Genomic DNA, 19,485 nt, shown 5'->3' with positions numbered 1-19,485 from the left:
CCAAAGCACAAAGTGCACTTTAGGTATTTTTCTGCCGTATTTTCAAGAAGTCAGGGAAGATTTTCACATGTGTTTTTCCAGTAGCTATTTTCTGATCCCCACATGAACCAAGGCTTAGAGAAAACAACTTAAAGCATGATTGGTATATGTATGTATGTATGTATATATATATACAGGGTGTGTATATATGTATATATAGGGAGTATTTATATATATGTGGTCTGTCCCTTTACTTCACACCTAAGTTTATTAACTCTGCTGGATCTATTTGTGGTCAATATAGCAACTGAGAAAAGCAGGATAGCAGAACATGATCCTTTTTAATGTCAAGCTCCTGGGCTTGTACTTGCTTTAAGAATTATTCTTTAGAGAATGGAATTTACTTTACTGAAGAATAAACATGTGGTTAAATGATAATGCAAATTTTATTCTTTGAACAAGTTCTTTGGACACAGTGTAATATTACATGAGTCTCTCTTGTACAATTTGAAAACCTTCAGCGCAATATATAGAGCTTACCTAAGTGTTTAAAGAGAAAAAAAGATATTATCAAGGTGAAACATATTTCAACAATTTCATAAATTGTCTCTCACTTGTACCAAACTTCCCTCTCTGGAAAATTCATTTTAGAGTATGTACCATGTTTGCTTCAGCTGCGGCTTTTAATGCTAAATTTTAGTTCCCTCACAGCTGGATCATCATCATCATCATCATCATCAGAAGGCACCTGGTGCCAAGACCTTCTGAGAAACCCTGTAAATGGGATCAGGGATGTGGATGGGAACTGGAGAAGACAACAGCTACAGCAGTTTGATATAATGATAAACTTTACAGCTAGAAATGGAAGAGAGAAGATAATGACGAAAACAGGGGAAAGAAAGAGACTACAGAAAGAGGTGGTGAAACAGGGATAGAGGCAATGAAGTATGGAAGGAAGCAGACGAAACAATACTGAAGAAAAGAAGTGAGACAAAGCAAACCTATTACTTGGTCTCCTTTCTTGCATTTAGCAAATAACGTGCATATATGATTTGTTCACAAATGTGTTAACATTTCTAATGATAGCAACATAGAAGAAAGATGTTTAACAGCTTTTATCAAGGGATTTAATCTGTGGAATCCAAAATGAAGAGGTTTGTAAGTGATCCCTCCATGCAGTATCAGTGCGAGGACTTGCGGTTCTGCTGCTCCTTCTCTGTTTGTACTTTAAAATTAATTGAAAGCCTCATTGTTTTGTTTAAACTGTGAAAGCTTCCAAGGTCAATGAGTGAGGTAATTGACCTGCCTGTTGTAGGACAAAAATATGTATGTTAAATTGCATAATTAGTTTTAATTACATAATTATGGTGTTTAATATGGGGGGGTCAAAGGTTACTATTACATTTAGAAGTCATGGCAAGAAACACAAAAATAAGCAACATAGTTTAATTCTGTGTTTCTTTGGGTTTTAAAAAAGGGGTCCACTGTGATCTATCTTTGACCTTGGATATTTGATGATTATCGTAAATAATATACTGCTGTTACCCTTTTTGGGATCATAGAGACACCTTTGTAAATGACTAAGTGACTTTACCAAAGACTTCATTTAGGTTCAGAGTACACAAAAGTTAATCAACGGTGGGAACTCAACTGACAGCAATTTAATCTGATTGGGTAAGGTAATTACATGATTACCAGGAGTGTTTATATATGGACAAGGATATTTTTATTGGAAAAAATCCTAATTGCTTTCTTACTGAGAAGAGAAAAAACCAAACAAATTTGTTGTTGCAGGTTAAGAGGACATCCTTCGTTCCTTGAAATAGCTTCTTTTCATATTTTAGTGACAAAATGAACACATAATTCTTTGCAAATTTGCACCGGGATTATATTAGGAGTTCCTCTGTTTCTGAACTTGAAATAATGCCATCAATATCTTGTTTCATTTAAGCAGCTCGTTGCTTATACATTAATTGTGTGATAGCCTAAGGATGTCATGATGCTTGTAATTAATTATCTCTTTTACTGTGTGTAAATACAGGTTGATTTCAACAAATGTAAACCTAAAGATCCATTATACTAATGGATATTTCTGGGAAGGAGGGCAGTATTTGTTTTTCCATGATGGTAAAAAAAAAAAAAGGCACCATGTAAAAGATAGGTAGATAAAAGATGGTGTTCCTAAACGTTGGAAGAAAAGGTATCATTCAAGTTCTCTGAATGGTCCTTTAGAAAATGCTCTTTCATTCTATTGACATAGAAGGGAGTGTTGGGAGATGTATCTTCATTAACAAAACATTAACCTCTGTGCTTACCTTCTGAAGAGCACTGCAGAGTAGAAGTCCAGTTGGTTGATAAATACTGGCTTGCCCCAAAACCTGACTAAGGAATGGGCTGGGCCTGGCCCTGGCGCTTTGTAGGGTTGTGTCTAAATCTACATGCCAAAAATATATATATATTGACACTTACAAGAGTAACTTTGTATCACACTGGTAACTTTTAAATATATTCTTTCAGTGGAAATGGGATGCAATCCTCTCAAGACTGACTTCTACGGAATTGAAAAGTTTATGAACTAAATGTTAAATAGGAAATAAATGAATTTTTGAAATGAAATATATAATTATGGAAATATGTTCTGTGATATATTCCATGTTATAAAAATGACATGTTCTCCCTTTTGCTAATATTTCCCTTATAAGTGCTTTAGAAAATATTACAATTTTGAATTGTTTTTCTAAACCAGATGATCCAGTCACTGTTGGAGGCACATAGCCACGGCACAATCTCATGCTGTACATTGATCACCTGTCCAACCTTTGCCTAGAGTGTGATCCCCAGTTCCTTCAAGAGATCCATCTTTACCTGTCTATAAAGAAGAAGAGGAGGAGGGAGACATCTGGGATATTCAAGTATCAAAGTTTAACACCAGAGCAGGTCGAATCTTGATTTATATTATTCTCTATATGTGTTGCTAGTTTTGACTTGGTTATTTGGCTGGATATTTTTTCAGTGATTGTATAGTATGGGTGGAAGTTGCTCCAGTGTTGAAGTGTTTTTGTTTGGACTGCTCACTTGCTGAAACTGCACATGCATTTTTCATAGTTCTGTGGTGTGAAATTGAACCCAAAGTCACTCTGCTGTTGAGAAGTTGGCTGATACTGAGCATGCCTGGAGTCTGTACCTCCCCCTTGAACATGTGCTGACCACAGAGACTAAAATGTGGCAACTTTAAAGTTGTTCACTGTACTCTAGCTGGACCATTCTGTGTTTAGCACACAACCAAATCCAGGTCCCCAGCCAGCGCGATCGTGTTCATTCACTTGTTAACTTTCTTCTTACTCTTCCTCTTCCCTTTGTGGGAGAACTTTGATATCCCCAAAAAGCCAAGGTTTCACTTACTGTCCTAAGGACTGCCCCTTCAGTGTAGCACAGCCCACACACAAACCTGGAATATGTCCAACTTGTTCTCTGAGCAGAATGTGAACCCCTGACCTCCTGGGCCTCCGGCAAGAGTGCTGCCTACTGAGCCACCAATACCCAGGCCATCAATAAGTTTTAAATGCCAGTTGCAGACTTCACAGAGATAATGACTTCAGTGTGTAAAGGTTTTGTTGTGGAGGCTGCAGTCTCACACATGGCGTGACAGAGTAAATATGCTAAAACCATAGAGAGCCCTTGCATAACTCGCCTTGATATAACAGTTTTTGTAATATGTTTCAAGGCATGGAATATTATTTAAAGGGACCCTGTTATGTAGGCTTAGGCCCAAAATGAAGCTATTATGAAAAGAATGTTTAGCAAAACCAGAAATATGTCCATGAAATTGTTGGAGTGGGAATTTCAGGGTAACCTTGCTTGGATTTAAAGTCGCCTGCATGACATTGCACTGTTGTTCTAGGGAATGAGAACCAGCAAATGAAAATACTGTTAAGTGAGAATCAGAAACTGAGCAGAATAAAGATGTTAGAAGGCTATTACTATTTTTATAACTTCTTAAAAATCTTACCTCATCCTGAGAAAGATGAGATGAAGAGATAACTTCCAATTTAGTGGTTCAAAGCAGCATTATTGACACAGGTAAAACCATGTATTTGCATTTTAATAGCATTTTTAACCTGATCACAAGTAAGTTCTTGTAGTTTAAGTATTATAAAGGAAAGTGAATATGAAATAAGCTTTCAGATTTTGGCACATTTCAGTTTTATTGATGTTTTCTATTTAAAATTTAGCATTAAAAGCATACAAGAGGTATGTTGATGTTTGCAAACAAAGTGTTATTTATAGACTTGGATCAGGAAGGAAACATGGCCATATTCGAGCTAAGACTTAGATTGTTGAAAGGCTGTTAGATAAATTGCATGAACCTTCTACAGAGCACAGGCCAGGAGCCCAGGACTCCTTTTCCCAGCTGAGTGCCCAAATCACTAGGCTACAGACTCTTGCTCCCTCTTGTGTTCTTTCTCCAGCCCAATGAATCTTGAATTATTTTCTGTACAATGAGAGAGCTTCAGTGGTAGAACTTTGATATCTCCATCTCCTTGCCCCAGCATTTACTGCAGCCTGCAGCCAACTGATTGATCTGGAATTTAGCAGAATTGTCCATCCTGATAAAGGACATTGCTGGGTCTTGGGCTGAGGAAGGAATGGGACCAGGGGATTTGGCTTCTGGGATGAGCAGAGCTGCTGCCAGGCTGGGAATGACTGATGTTCATGTGTTGTTTTAGAAAGAAACAGCACCTGAAGCATTTTGTAGGGAGCCCACCTGGCTGGTGTTTATTGGGCTGGCTTTGAGGGTGCCTGGTGGGTCAAACTCAGATCAGTTGTGCAGCTCCCCACAGGACTGGGCACAAGCTGAGTCCTGAGATGAAGCACCCTGGCTGAGCAGGTAAACTCTGGCCCTGAACAGAGATGCGGCTTCTGGGTCTGGCCTGTGTTACCATCAAAACCTTTATGGCCATCAGAAACATCTCCAGGTTGGGGTAGGAGCATCTCCAGGTAGGAACATCTGCAGGATCATCTTTTTGGCTGCACATGTCTAAATTCTTCTCTTTGAATTCCTACATTTTTAGGCTTTTAATTACTTTAATTTAACAGCTCTTTTGAATGTAGAACTGAGAGATTTTATGAACCTGTTTTTCATGCAAAAGTTAAGTTTTAAAGAATGTGTTATAATTAGGCAAGATGGCAAGAAGAATTTGTGGTTCAAAAGTGTATCAACAGTTATGAGCCAAACAGTGTGTTTTGAAGCTTAAAAAGTGAAGTTGCTTTGAAGACATTAATGCTGTTCAGGCAGTGCTGTACAGCAATGTGTATTTAATCTGAATTTAGGAATAGCCAACTAAGTTGACTGCATTGCAGTTTTGAAACAAAAGTTTGTCAAAATTACTGACTTAATTCCTAGGGTCTTTTTTTGTCCCATATGTATGTTTTTATGAAGTCCTGCAGTGCAGGCCCTTATTCATGCAAATGTATTTATCTGCCTCAGTGGAATTATTCTGGTGAATAAGTCAATGTCTAAGATCAACTAGGATGAGTCTGGTTTTCTTTTTAATGGGAATGCTAATTTTGAAAATGACATCTGTGTGTTATTTTTAGTCTGAAGACCTACAGATAGTATAAAATTGGAACTGTAGATTTCCTTGGCAGTTTCTCTATGGTTATTTCTACCTGTTTAAAACTCTGGAGAAATAATGTGATTCATTACACATTACTTTCATGGTAGTAGATGTATCACGTAGTTTGGTATCCAAATATGAACTATTTCTGCTTTGTAATATGGTGAATTGGGGGTGGTGGAGGTAGGAATAGAAACTTCTATTCATGACAGGTGGTTGGTTTTAAAGACAAGTCTTTTTCTGTCATGCTAGTGTCTATTTTCATTGCAAGGGAACTTTTTATGTAGTAGGAGAACACTGAAGTAGGAAGGATGCAGTCTGTAGCCAGTTGGTTCGTGGTTTAGCTGCAGTTCTTTTGGCAGCATTTCTGGTTCCACACACAGGACTTTCACTCTCCCATAATCTGGATTTAGTAGGACTACCATTTGCTCAGTAAAACATTAATGTCTCTCCCATCGAACAGAAGTTAAACTGATAAAGACTGTAACCATCCTAATGATTCTGTGTGCATTGGTGCAGCGAACTGCTTGGCACGGTGTTGAGTTAATTGCTTTAAAGTGGGTGTGAGTTGGTGTGTTAAAGGGGGTCTTTAGGTACCACTGTTATGAATTTGGGATGAATAGCTAAAAAACACACTGCAGTAACCCACATGATGACAGAGAAAGGTAGAGAGGACTGGATGAAAGCCAGAATGGGAAAACTGAGAAGGAGGGGGGAGGAAAAAACATTGCCACAGAGTTGGTGCAGTGGTAAGCTTGGGAGATGAGTAGAGATCTTCAAAAATGAATAGATTTTTGTATAACTATGGATAAACTCTATTACGTGACTTTGTTTGATTTCAATGATTGTAATTTGGGAAGCCTGCATAAGACAGCTACAATAACTAAAAGTTGTGATCAATAAGCATCTTGATGGAGGCAATAGTCAAATACAAGATCAGCTATAGAAGAACAAGCTAAGAAAAACAGACTTGTAGTTCCAATCACATGAAAATTGCTATTTCATTTGGGAACAGCATACTTCCAAGATTATAGATTGGAAGGGTAAAAGTAAATCACTATAAATATGACTCATATGTTAGTGAAAGCCCACATTAAAGACCTTATCCTCCCAGCTATAAAAATAGTCAACTTTGTTCTGAGTTAGGTAAAAAAAAAGGAGCGTGAATACTGTTGTGTTGATCAATTTTACATGAAAACATTTTATGACATATTTTGGTTTTTTTTTTGGTTTGTTGTTTTTTTGTTGGTTGTTTTTTTGTTTTGTTTTGTTTTGTTTTTTTTTTTTATGGAAGAGGTTGATTTGTGTATATTAGTAGCAATGATTCCTCAGCCTTAAATCACTTGATATGTGAGGAAAAGATCTCATGGCATGGTCTTGCTGTCCTCTTTTTAGTGTTGCCACAAAGGAAAAAGATTGTGTACAAATGTCTGAAATTTTTTGCATCTGCTCTTGGAAATACTAAAGCTGATAGGGATTTTTCCAAGTTAACCGAGTTTTTGATAGAAATTGCTTCTTTATCAAACCTAAAACCTTTCTCATGTCAAGAGTAGTTTAAAAAAAATTCCTTTAGAAAGCTTTAATTTCAAATAGCAAATAAATAATTTATTGGAAATGGAACTGCTCAAAAAGAAACCTTGAGAGAAATCTGCATTACAATGCCCAGAGCCTAATAGTTAGGGCATTATCCTTTAAGACATGCGACTTTGGTTCAATTTCCTTTTCTGAATCCAGCTGAATAGAGACTTAAATCCAGCTGAATATCTAATGCATCCAAGGCAACTGTCTTTACTACTGGACTATTGTCTGTAATAGGTTGGGTATCTCTGCTTTTGTGAAAATTGTGAAAGGATTTGTCCTAATACTAACAAGACCTTTCTGAAATCTTCAGAATTCTTATAGGCTGGGAAAGAACCTTTGTGCTTAGCTTTATTCATAACCCCCAGGCTCTGAAGAAATGCCTGTAATAATCATTATTTTATATGTTCATACCATGCAACATTTGTTAATCTGGACTCTAAACTAAATCTCAATCTCAGACCCCATATAGAACTGTCTTTCCATGCCTCTGGTTATTACTGTCAGCTGTCTTGGGTTTTTCTGGTTTTCCTATATCCATTCTTTTAACAATTCAACCAAATCTGCCTGAAAGTAGCACTTGGGTTATAACAATGAATTTAACACCATTTTTCAATATAGCCTTTTGTATTCTTTGCACATTCAACTTTATTATGGTAAGCTAACTCTGTGATCACTGCTGAAGATACTTCTGGTTGAAATATCCACTTAATGAAAGAAAAAAAATTCCAAAACATGTTGAAAGTAATTTGATGGTGGTTAGGACATTGTTTTGGAGCCTGCAGTGGTGATGGATTCCATGAAACCAGAGGAATCAGGACTGTTTGGTGGCCTGTCAGAGTGTAGGTATTCTTCTGAGATTACCAAAAGGGATCAGTTACCTTGGTAATGTGTCCACCAATATTTATTGTGTCTATTTCTTTACACAGGCTAGCAAACATTCATCATGTGGAAGTGTTGGTCATGATCAACTTGAGCTGAATTTAAATTGATGACCTAAAGGTTAAAGTCTCTGTATCCCATTACCTCTCCCTTGGGCTGTCCAGTCTCCCTACAACTGGGTTTAACACCACTTTTAGTTTATCAGTGTCTTGTGAGGAAGAGCACTCTTTAGAAGTGCAGATCTGACAAATACTATGGATGTCCTGTTAGAAAAAACCCAAACCAAATCAATCTGACTTTTTCAGCTTGTCAATACTTTCTGAAGAATGTTCTGAACAAGTATTCAGATGCTGGGCTAATAACTTCCCCAGCCTGTTAGATAGCTTTAATCTAGTCATATGGGAACATAATGCAGTGTAGCAGCCCAGTGAAACATGAAACTATGAGAACAGCTGAATAAATTTAAACACATTTTAGAACATTCTAACCTTTGTCATAAAAATCTGATAATGTAGAAGAAAAACTAATGCTTGCTTTTGGTTTTGTTATTTTGTACAGTAGTTGAGAAGACAGCATTTCTTGTGGCTGCTGACTTGAAAGCAGTGACAATTTCTAGCACTACTTTTTGCCCCATATGAAGTTTATTCTTTCTCACTCATTAAGGAATGAATCTGGTTTCTGTTTTATTCAATACTGTATATACATCTCACCCATAAATATTTAAACTGAGTAAATATAGAATCTTAAACATGGAATATGCTTTCATTCTAAACTGCTGGCTGTGGGGGAAGGTAAAAATATTTTATTCAAAGACCAGTGGTTCCTTTGGATGAAGGAAAAAAAAAAGTGCTTTGTGCTTGCTGTAGGGCAGCGAACTTTTTACCAGATTATACCTTTATTGTTATAAAGTTCAGACTATAAAGGATCTGTAGGAAAGGGTTTGCAGATACTCACTTCAAAAACACATGGCTAGTATTCAGCCCCTATATCTGGGGCTAATTTAATTCTTCTTCTCCATTCAAAGTGCCTCTCTCCTGTCTACAAATGCAGAACAGATTCCCGGGTAATTTTCTTTCTTGGAAGTACCGTCATTTTATTCCTAACTGGGAATAGCATGAAATGGAAATACATTTATGACTCTACTTAAAAACAAACACCAAAGAAAATAAAAGCAGGGATAATATGAAAGATAGTTCCATAACAAATTGAGTCAGAAAAACGCAGAAATTTGAAGCATATTGAAAAAAACCCACATTTTCACTGGGAAGATTTCCTTTAGCAAACTGATTTTTGGAAACAGTGTAACGTGGCATACCTAGAGTAGTTAATAAATTTTGGGCAAACTGGTGATGGCAATTCATGGTTTTAATTTGATCCAGCAAGCAAAGTCCAATACATGTCTAGGTATGCAGTAGGCCTAGATCCTATTTAAAGATACAACGAAGAGGGTTGCAAAATAAGAGTTTTATTAGACTGAATACAATGAACAGTGAATATTTGTGCTTTAGTCTGTTATGACTGTGTGACTCCTACATGCATTACCCACTCTTCTTTCATTTACATTGTACAGTCAGAAGTGCTGAGAGATATCAAGGTTACATCCTGAGTCCTGCTGAGGTTTTCTTGAAAAAGGTCATGCTCTTTGTTATGTTTTGGAGTCTGAGGTTCAAGCTGTTGCTTGTGTAGGTGGCAAAGGGGTTGGACCAGCTTCTTCCATAAAGTCTGAATCCTTTTGTGGGTAATATCTTGTTAAAATATAAAATAAGCTTTGATTATAAAAGGTCACAAAGAAAGTTATGAATGTAGGACTTTGTGTTTACAAAGCAAAATCAGATCTAGCCCCAAAACAGAAATGTAAAGTAGATAATATTTTATTATGCATTATAAATATGTAAGTAGCTGATCAACATGAATCTCCTTTGGTGATTTTGATGAGGTGAAAGAATTGATTTTAAAGGGGGAAAAAAAATCTACTCTTTAATTTATTTTAATGTGTGGACCAAGTGCCCCAACTGGACAAGTAGGAAAGACTGTTTTACTAGATTTAGTTTTGCTTCTGATTTTTCTTTAGTGTGTTTTTTTTTAAATGGGTAACAGAAACAGGAGGTAGACCAATATTTTCAACAAGATTCACTGTCTCTTGTTGACCTTTTTGTGTTAAACCTAGTTTATGGATAACAAAGGCAAGAGTTTTTTTGATTTCTAAAAGAAAGATTGGGATATGTTAGTTTTGCCGACTGTAATTAACATAATAAAGACTTTTTTTGATGTAGAGTTTTTTAAACAGCTTGGTTTGGAGCTGCCCTGTCAAGGTCTGCTGGTTGAAGTGTTACAGTAATGAATCCTCAATTCAAAGATGATTTCTTAGGAGTGAGGCTTTGTTCTCCTGTGCAAACTGACAGATACAGGGAGGACAAAACCTTTTTTTTTGATCTTACTTCAATACTGTCATGAACATGCAAATACTTGTGTATGTTACCACAGCTCCCATAGAAGCACCATTCACATGTTGGGTTTTTCTCCCACTTTGATTATCTGTACTGGCCCACAAATTCAGTCTGTGTTGGCACAGAGCCCTGGAAAATCAAGGCAGACAGAAACTGTCCTGTCATGTGTGTCTGTGCTTTTATTTTCCAACTCTTCAAACTGTCCTTCTGCTGAAATTCTCCACTTCAGCTTTGTGGTTACTTTAAGTACTTCATTTTCTAAATTTGTTAAGTGAATCTAGACTTCTGAGCTCCAAGTACCATTTTCACATGAACATAAACTTTTTTTTTTCCTCTTTGTGGGCATCTTAACTCTGCTGTGCAGAATGAAGTACAGTCCCTTTCTCTGTAGTTGTAATGTACTTCATCAGTTTCCAAAAGACAATAACTTGCTTTATTCCCTTTTTATAAGGATTAATTATACTCAGAAAAAGCTCTCAAATAGCAAACAGAAAAGGAAACCAGATGTTGCAGAGTTATTTAACCAGTGTTATTTGCAGACAAATATTTAAGCTATGTGATTTAATTTTTTGTGGAACCTTTAGAAGCTGGCTAGTGAGTGAATAAAACATCCACAGTGTATGTGAAAACATATTTTACCTGATAGTATCATTTTTTCACCTTACTATTACAGGTAAATACTTTTTCAGTTCTTGGCAAGAAATTTGCAAAAGTATTTGATTAGAACAGGAACAATCCCCAAGGCATATTGTGTATAGAGTCCTAATTTATAAATAGGTTTTTGTTGCGTAAAGCACAGTTGTGCATTTCCAACAGTTTCAGTTTTCTGTGCACTATTGAAATGGAGTAGTGATAAACCTTTGTGCAAATTTGTTTTTCTTAGAGATGCAGAATCAAATAATGAATCTTTAGAACAAGCAAGTGAATTCATCATCTGAACACAAATATTTATCTATGTTTCAATGAGACCAAGCTTCACTTCTGGAAATGGTGTTTTGCAAAACAGATGAGGGCAATTCTCTTATAGCAAGGGTTTCTCTAGGCAGTTAAAGGCAAATTTAAAAGGTGGCATATGTTCCTAAAACTGATCTGTTTTAGCTAATTTTCATGTTGCTTAGTACCTGTGAGATGTGCAAGACATTGTTCTAAAATACAGAAGCTTCCTGTTCTAGACTTTATAGGAAAGTCTAGAGAACGAGAATATCACTTTCAATTTTCTTTTTCATTGTTTCTGCACTCTTGAAATCCACGTAATCATGAACTGTGCTATCTCTCCCAAATTTGTCTTCTAGTTCTCCTCTTGAGTACCGAGAGCTTTTTGTCTGCCAACCCCTCCTGTCAAAGACAATCAGCCTCATCTCATTAAGAGAAATTTTCTAAATGAAAAGTGTTCCAATATTCCAGTTACTAATATCTCAACACTTGCATGGATATGGCTCATACTCAACTTTGTCTTCCTAATTCAAGGAAGCACCTTATCCTTATTTTCCCAGACTTCCTCTTTTAAAATTTTGTATTCAGGATTTCAATGTCTCTTTTCTAAGAGCCTCTAGTGACTCTTCATTCTCTTAGCTCTTTTCCCTCTACAGCCTTTTCCAGTTGCAATATTCCTTCCAGGGTTTCAGGCTCATTTGGTTTCTTTTCAATCCAGCCTCTTTTCCCTTCTTTCCTCATTAGTAACCTGCAGGCTCTTCAAACCCTGTTTTTCCAAACTTAAAACCTCACTTTCCCAGATTACATCATTTCTTCTACCTCTTCAGCCTTTTCCTACTGATCTCCAGTGGCCACAACTTCTGCCACAGTTGTGTTACAGAAACTTCCACTGTTCTCTTCTGACCTTACAGTTTCCTGTTATTTGGTCTGTGAAAGTGCTCAGCTTGATGGACTTTGCACTGAACATAATCAGAAGAAAAAAAAGTTTCTGTCATCAGAAATGATACTAATCTGTTCCTATTTTTAAAATACCATTTCCTGTTTATGGAAACCCGTTATTGCTGACAGGTTATTGCAAAGAGGCATCATTCTTAAATATCCATCTATTTTTAAGAAGTTTCTGCCTTTTTTTTTTCTGTGCAAGATTGTTTGCTTAATGTAACTCCCTTGTCTAACCGTAGTTTTCAGGATGCAATGATAAATGTTTAATGGTTCTTGTAAAACTCTTACATTGTCAGTCACAAAGTTTAGTGAAACACCAATGTTTTCATTTGATCCCAGCACTGAGGAATGTCCAGCTTTCATCACAACAGGGTTGTTTAGTTCTGTAGAAGTCTAAATACTCTGCCCTTGGGAGATACCTCACTGTCACCTGCTCCTAAATTGAAAATTATGTGCTCAGCCAAAACTTGTGGGGGAGGGTTTTAAGAGTCTCTCTTTTTCTTTAACAGACATCTTTAATATGGGAAAAAAATCCCTTAAATGTGAAATAAATCAAAGCCTGGGAAGCTATTAAAAAACCCTTTAGTTTAAATATATCTAGTTCTAGATAACCAAAAAAGTGTTCCATCCTGCCCTCATTCTTTCTTTCTCTATTCAAGATGTGTAGATTTTCAGACAAATAGTTCTATTGGCTACATCATGAGCTTCTAATCACCAGCACTTCTGTTGATGAACAAAATGGAGTGTTAGATAAATTTCTTTAGAACACATTCTCAGTAAACATATTTAGAAACATTTATCTTGAACAAGAGGTATAACCATCAAAGTCACTAAGTTAATGTCATTCACCAGAAAATATTATTAAAGACCTGCATGTTTCTCATCTTTCCTAAACAATTAACAGAATCAGTTTAACTCATGCTATCAGAAAACCTTTAAAAGTGTGTAGTGCAAATACAGCCTTGATTTACTTGTGCATAAGTAAGAACTGTTGTCGTATTCACCAAGGTGCATTTGGCTTATGCCTAAACAAGAACTTTTTTTAATAATGCCCTGTTTATCTTTAAGAAACATAAGATGTAGGGCCAAATCAGATTTTGCTCGAAAGGAATGAAGGAATGCATAAATAAATCCATTAGTACCTAGTTGAAAAATATTGTTTTGAATTCTGTAGGATGTTTTTTTTTTAATAATGGTCGAGAATTTTAGCAGGTAAGCTCTTCCAGAAGATATGGCTCCATAGAATGAAGAAGGAGCATGAGGCAAATATTACAGGACTAGAAAAAAAAAAAAATTGCAGAGGACAAGAGACAGAAGGAAGGAGAGAGATGTTGAAGTGTTTTAAATGTATTTTCCTAGTCCTTGTACAACCAAGACACCCCAAAATAAAAACCCTACAAAAGCTCATGGAAGCCCAAAGTATATTGTAACTCTGAAATCTTAATCTATACATCTTAAGCCAGAAAATATCTCGGAACATTCTGCCTAGAAAATATCTCAGAGTATTTTGCCTAGAAAATATCTTGGAATATTTTGCCTATGGAATAACAAGAGTTTGTCATCTGGGCTCAGAATTTTCCCATTGGTACAGAACTTTTATTTTTCTGTCTTCCTAATCTGATATCCATTTGGCTGGGAACATTTATCTGTTTAGAAAATACCTGTAACAATTTTTCTGCTTCTTTTCTTCCCCCAATTTTTTTTTTCACTTCTGACACTATAAGTACTTCATTGCTTAGACATTGTTTTTAAAACAAGAGGAAATTCTCTTAATAGATGCTGCCCTGCTGGCACAGGGCTGTGCATTACTGGTGGCCTTTTTATGCAGCATCAGGCATCTAAATCTTGGGTGTCTCTTCTTGATACTAGAAAAATGCCAATTAAAGAGGTGATGATTGGGGAAGACCTAATTAACAGAGGTCCCATCATGGAACTAAGATAAATATACTATAGATTTATCTTTTTGCCCTCCCTCCCCTTCAGATTGCAGACACAGATATAAAACTTAAATTGTCACAAGGTGCAAAGTGATTTACAGAGGGAGTTGTGTGTCCAGGCTAATATCCATGGATTTGATAGCCACAGCAGAAGATAATACTCTGTAATTCTGGACAGAGCTGAAGGGAATTCTTATGTGCCTAGTTAACAGAGCTCCTGGGAATTCATGTCTTCTAACATGAGGTATAAGGGAAAAATCCTATATAAGGGATTTTTACCTTAGTCTTTATCAAGTATTTGCTACAGGGGCTCAGCAATGAGAAAGTAGCAGAAAAATATGTCTAATTTATCTCATGTTCAAAGTACTCGTCAGATAATGAGCAAAGAAGTGTAATTTGATATTGTCTTTATATATAATGGATTTATAAAATGGAGAAGAATGAGGAAAATAATGCTCAAATGTGACATCTATTCCTGTGAGTACTGTGAATTTTGCTTACAAAACCAGCAGGTCCCAGATGATTTTGTGCTAGGTTACTTTTTAAATTAAACAATTGTCTACTGAGCCCACCTATGGACCAAGAGGTGACTGCGTTATGTAGGATACAAAAAAAATGCATTTATCTGTGATTCTGGTAGCGTAAAATCATGGGCTGGAGTATGCAAAGAAGGCCTGTGTGTTTGTATGTGCAGCGAGCAGGGCTGCTGTGTTTGTGTGTGTACACAAACATGTTCATTTGTGTACACATGCCAATTCAGCAAGCTTAGACAGCACCATGCAAAGAGCTGTCAGAACTCGTTTCCAGGTTTCAATCCTGTTTACAGCCTCTGGGCATTATTTTAATGTAAATAACAAATGGAGGGGGAGAGGGGAGGGCCAAGATTTCCACTATGGTTCCTGACTGAGGGAATTTTTCCCAGTGCTTTATAAAATGGTAAAGTTATTCCCATGATGGACAGCACTGGACAGGACATGGCTGATGTGTCAGCCTCCAGTCTGACAACTGTTGTTTGATTGAATTGGGTTTTCTAGAAGTCTAATCCAAAGCTTGCCCTGTAGTGATTTTTGTCAGATATTCATATTTCCTAGTTTAATATCTTTTTTCCCTTGTTTGTTTTTACTGTATTTTTTTAGGGTTTTTTTTCCAGTTTTTGCTTTCTGTTATTTATGCCAGTCAGAACTTCAGCACCTCCCCTTGTCCTCATATTGAGAGATTTACTGTTCCTGTAGAGAACTTAGAGTCATTTGACACATATACACCCATATAGGAATTTCTCTGATCACTGAAGCCTTGCATCTTCCAGACAACTCCTCACAACCCAACGTACAAAATCAATATGTGTTATTTCAGGCAACATTTTCAGTAATGAGTATTTATTCAATACAGAATGTACAGAAATGTTTCATCAGTCAGACTTGGCCTTTTAACTTGCATATCTTAAATAAAATAGTTAATAAAAAGTGAAAATTGCTGACACCTGAAAGAAGGTCCATTTTATATGACCTTCTCCTCCACTGTACATAAGATTTGATACAAGCCTCTTACAAGATTCCAAGTATTTCACATCTTTTAATAAAGAAATATGAATGGAAATGCAAAGGGCTCTCTAGAGTAACTGTTTCATCAATTAATTAGAACTTACCACCAATGAAAAACTTGATGTATAATTGTTACTTAACGTTTATAAATATATTTGGTACAAAATGCCTAGGCATGAAATGCATTTATATTTAATTAACATTCGGTCTACATTTAGATTACATTTATTTTAAGATTCAGGAGTTATACAGAGTATAGTAATTGTTTTTTCTTTCAACTATAAAAAAAATATAAATTGAAGGTGGCTGAGGTTGCTGAATTCCTTAGTTACACTTAATTATTTATTAAATCCATTCCCAAGAATGGATTTAAGAATATAATAGTTAAGAATATAATAGTTAAAAAATAAAAAACAGCATTTGGCAACTTTAAATTTGTATGAGACCAGGAATGATTTATTGTAGCACTGAAACCATGCCAATCACAGAGCCATCTAAATCCTTCCCTGCTTTTGTGTCCTTCACAAGGAAAGCACTTATTATCTGTTTTCAATTTCTAGTCTGCATTCCTGCTCTATACTCTCAATTTGGATACAGAAGGTCTGGAAATATCCAATGGCAAATCTGAAGTTTCTTGAAGCTTACAGATTGATTTTTTAATTCCTCATAAAACAGTTAGTAATTATTAATATTACAGCATGAAACTAAGCATTAAGAGAATATCTGAATTATAAAATACAGGAAATTACCTGGTACATGAGTTGCATTCTTTCTTTCAGGGTAGAAGGGCATAGCATGACTATCAAAGCTCAGTCATGTATGACCCCCAGTGAGCACTGTGCCAAAGGCATGACCAGCTCTGCTGTGCTGTGGGGATGGAGCTGCTGGACAAGTAGCTGTGAGTAAAGGACGTTCCTACAAAAGCTTTTAACTTAGCACCACCACAGGATATGTAGTTAATAACAAAAACAGCTGCACAAGCATTCTTGGGTGCCATAATTAAACTGATAAATTTGCAGTGACAGATATCTGTGATGAAGGGATCTGCCGTTAGTGGATTTTTTCTTTAGTGATCATCTGTATATCTATAGTGTCTGGCTGAAGAATAAAGCTCCATGCTTAAAATCCACTTGGCATTTTTTTGAAAGTAAAAAAGAGCTATATATTGGTTTAGTACTTTGTTAGGAAATACTTTCAAACAGCAAAATTGGTAGTTTTTCCTGCCTTTTTGGTAAACTGAATAGTTTTACAGCAAAAATCTGTGACCAGTGTTAGTTTTGTCATCAGCAATTCCTGCAGCAAACATAGAACAAGTTTCTTTTGAAGAAAAATCACTGCTATGTATATGACATAAGTAATTGCCCAAAAAATCGCTGAATTCTTAGTGTTATGGCTTGGATAGGAGTGTGATTTCTTTTATCTCCACAATTCCACTTTCATTTTAATGGATATAAAATTCTCTGAAGCAGGAGCCATGTTCATTCTTATAAATTCTTTGTATTATTACCAGGTAATTTTCAGATGTCAGCTATATTTCCCAGTCCCTGTGTGAAAGTATGGTCACAAACTCTACTGTTTTGGGCAGAATTTTGGGGGCACAGAGGGCTGTGTTCAGTGTAAGTAAGTTTTTGTTTCCACTGAACACTGGAAGTTCTTTCCTTAAGCAGTATTGAACTGCTGAGCGCTGATCAGAGGGTCACGTTCATCTCCTGTGTCCTGGAAGTTGTCCAGCTTCCGAACAGACACTCATAAATTCAGGGAGTCTGTTCTAATTCTGAGAGCAGCTGGAAACTGCAGTAGCAGATGAGAGCTTGGACTGGCTCATGGGGAAATAAGGTATGCAAAGGACAAACACATTAGTTTGAGATTACCTTAGTTAACCAAGTAAGGAAATGTTCCTTGCTCAGTTAGGATTGTCCACAGTGATGAGGGATTTTCCACAGTAAGAGTGACTGTTTTGGCTAGTGGGTTCAGACAGTGTTAATATCTGGATTTGAGTTGCTTGGGGTTTTTTTCTTGGTTGGGAGTTTCTTCTGTTGCAAAGGCAATTAGCAATTAATTTAATTGAAATAACAAAGGTAATAAATTACTGTAGAATTGTTAACAAAACTATTTTTGCAGGTGCTTATATCTAGATTATGGACCATACAGATGTATTCTTTTCCTAACTGATCGATAAAGCAGATGGATGGATGGATGAATTAGGGATGGGATTTTATTTTAAAATGTCCCTATTCTTTAATGATAAATCAGTGCTGCATTTGGAGAGGGTTTTTTGAGCACTTTGAGGGAGAACTACTTTCAACTCTTGTTCCTTATTGTCATGGATCAGTGTGGTCTGTATTTTACAAATCTTTCTTTATTGGTGGTCATTACAAAGTATTTTCACTTTCTTCTTGTTATGATACGTAACAAATTAGGAAAGTAAATGCCTTAGGCTAGATGGAAATCTGTAATAAGTCATCATACATACATCATAAATGCTGTGATCGTGGTTCAGAAACCCTGTGGAAATTCTGGCCTGAAGTATTTTGGGAAATGTTTCCAAAATCTGCTGGGCTCTTTTCTTCTTCCAGATTAGTGGTTTTTCTCAAGATGCGGGTTAACTTTCTTTTTCCCAGTTCTATGCTAAACTACTGATGTACTGCAAAATTCACTGTGCACGAAAGCAAAGCTTTTATTAATTATTTGTGTAAAAACATAACCAACAGCTAAGCCGTGAGATTACAAATGCCATAGTGCCATTCCTGTTTCCAAAAGCAGTCACCCACACTACACCAAAAAGGTGTAGGGTGCCAGTGTCAGAGAACCTCACGTGAGGTGCAAACTGCAGAGTCCAGGGGAGCAGGGCTGCAGGGCTCCAGCTTTTCTGGGAGCCCAGGAGGTGCCTGCTCTGGGTGATCACTCTTGGTCACTTCTGTGCTGTCCCCTGAGCGGTGGGAGCTGCCACTCCCTGTGCTCTGGCTGTGCAGGTGACAGCCCCTCTCTCCATCTCTGTTTCCCAGCATCATCAGCCCTGCTGAAGTGCAGGATTCCTTCAGGATGCTGTGCCCAGGAATGTTGGGATCTCTAGCTTGTCAGAGTGACCCCAAGAAAAGTTGGAAAGTGTCTTTTCCCAGCCTGGCGCTTGAAGAAGGAGTCAGAGCTCTTCATTTCTTGGTCTCAAGGTTGTTTATTGTATCTTATCTATAAAATTCTTTCTCCTGTCCTGCTGAGGTCCGTCCAGCAGGACAGTTTCAGGCACTCTGCCCGCCCCCAGGGCGGTGTTATGTCTTTATACTAAAAACTACGTATACAATGTTTACAGTTACTTTCCCATACCTATCACCTATGTTAGACAGTGAGCTTCTACTCTAAACCAATCTGTAAGTGCCAATATCACTGCAGAAAATGGAGGCCGAGAAGAAGAAGGAGAAAGGCTGGACACGCCCAGATCCCTCCATCTTGGCCCCCTGAATCCCCGCACCAGAAACCCCAAAATCTACTTTTCCACCCTGTGATAACTTCACTATTATTCTACCTAATTTGTCATGGCTTGCAGATCTTCATATAAGCTTGGTAACTTGCTCCATGGGTCATAATCAAAACCACAGGCATTCTGGGCTCTGTGCCAGGGTCTCTGAGACCC

The 19,485-nt window shown here is 36.9% G+C and overlaps 1 protein-coding gene across 9 annotated transcripts in view; it reads left to right on the top strand.

Annotated features, from left to right (window-relative positions):
• The window catches only part of ERC2 (ELKS/RAB6-interacting/CAST family member 2), a 405,797-nt gene that overhangs the window by 344,968 nt on the left and 41,344 nt on the right, over nucleotides 1-19,485 (top strand). For all 9 annotated transcript variants that reach the window (XM_030956690.1, XM_030956689.1, XM_030956685.1 and 6 more), the window contains one exon: nucleotides 2,726-2,916. The gene's annotated coding sequence lies outside the window, so the exon portion shown is untranslated. The remainder of the gene's footprint in view (nucleotides 1-2,725; nucleotides 2,917-19,485) is intronic.

This window comes from Camarhynchus parvulus, chromosome 12 (assembly GCF_901933205.1).
Source record: "Camarhynchus parvulus chromosome 12, STF_HiC, whole genome shotgun sequence".
NCBI lineage: Eukaryota > Metazoa > Chordata > Aves > Passeriformes > Thraupidae > Camarhynchus > Camarhynchus parvulus.
Note: the sequence above shows the minus strand (reverse complement) of the source record. Positions and strands in the feature narration are given on the sequence as shown.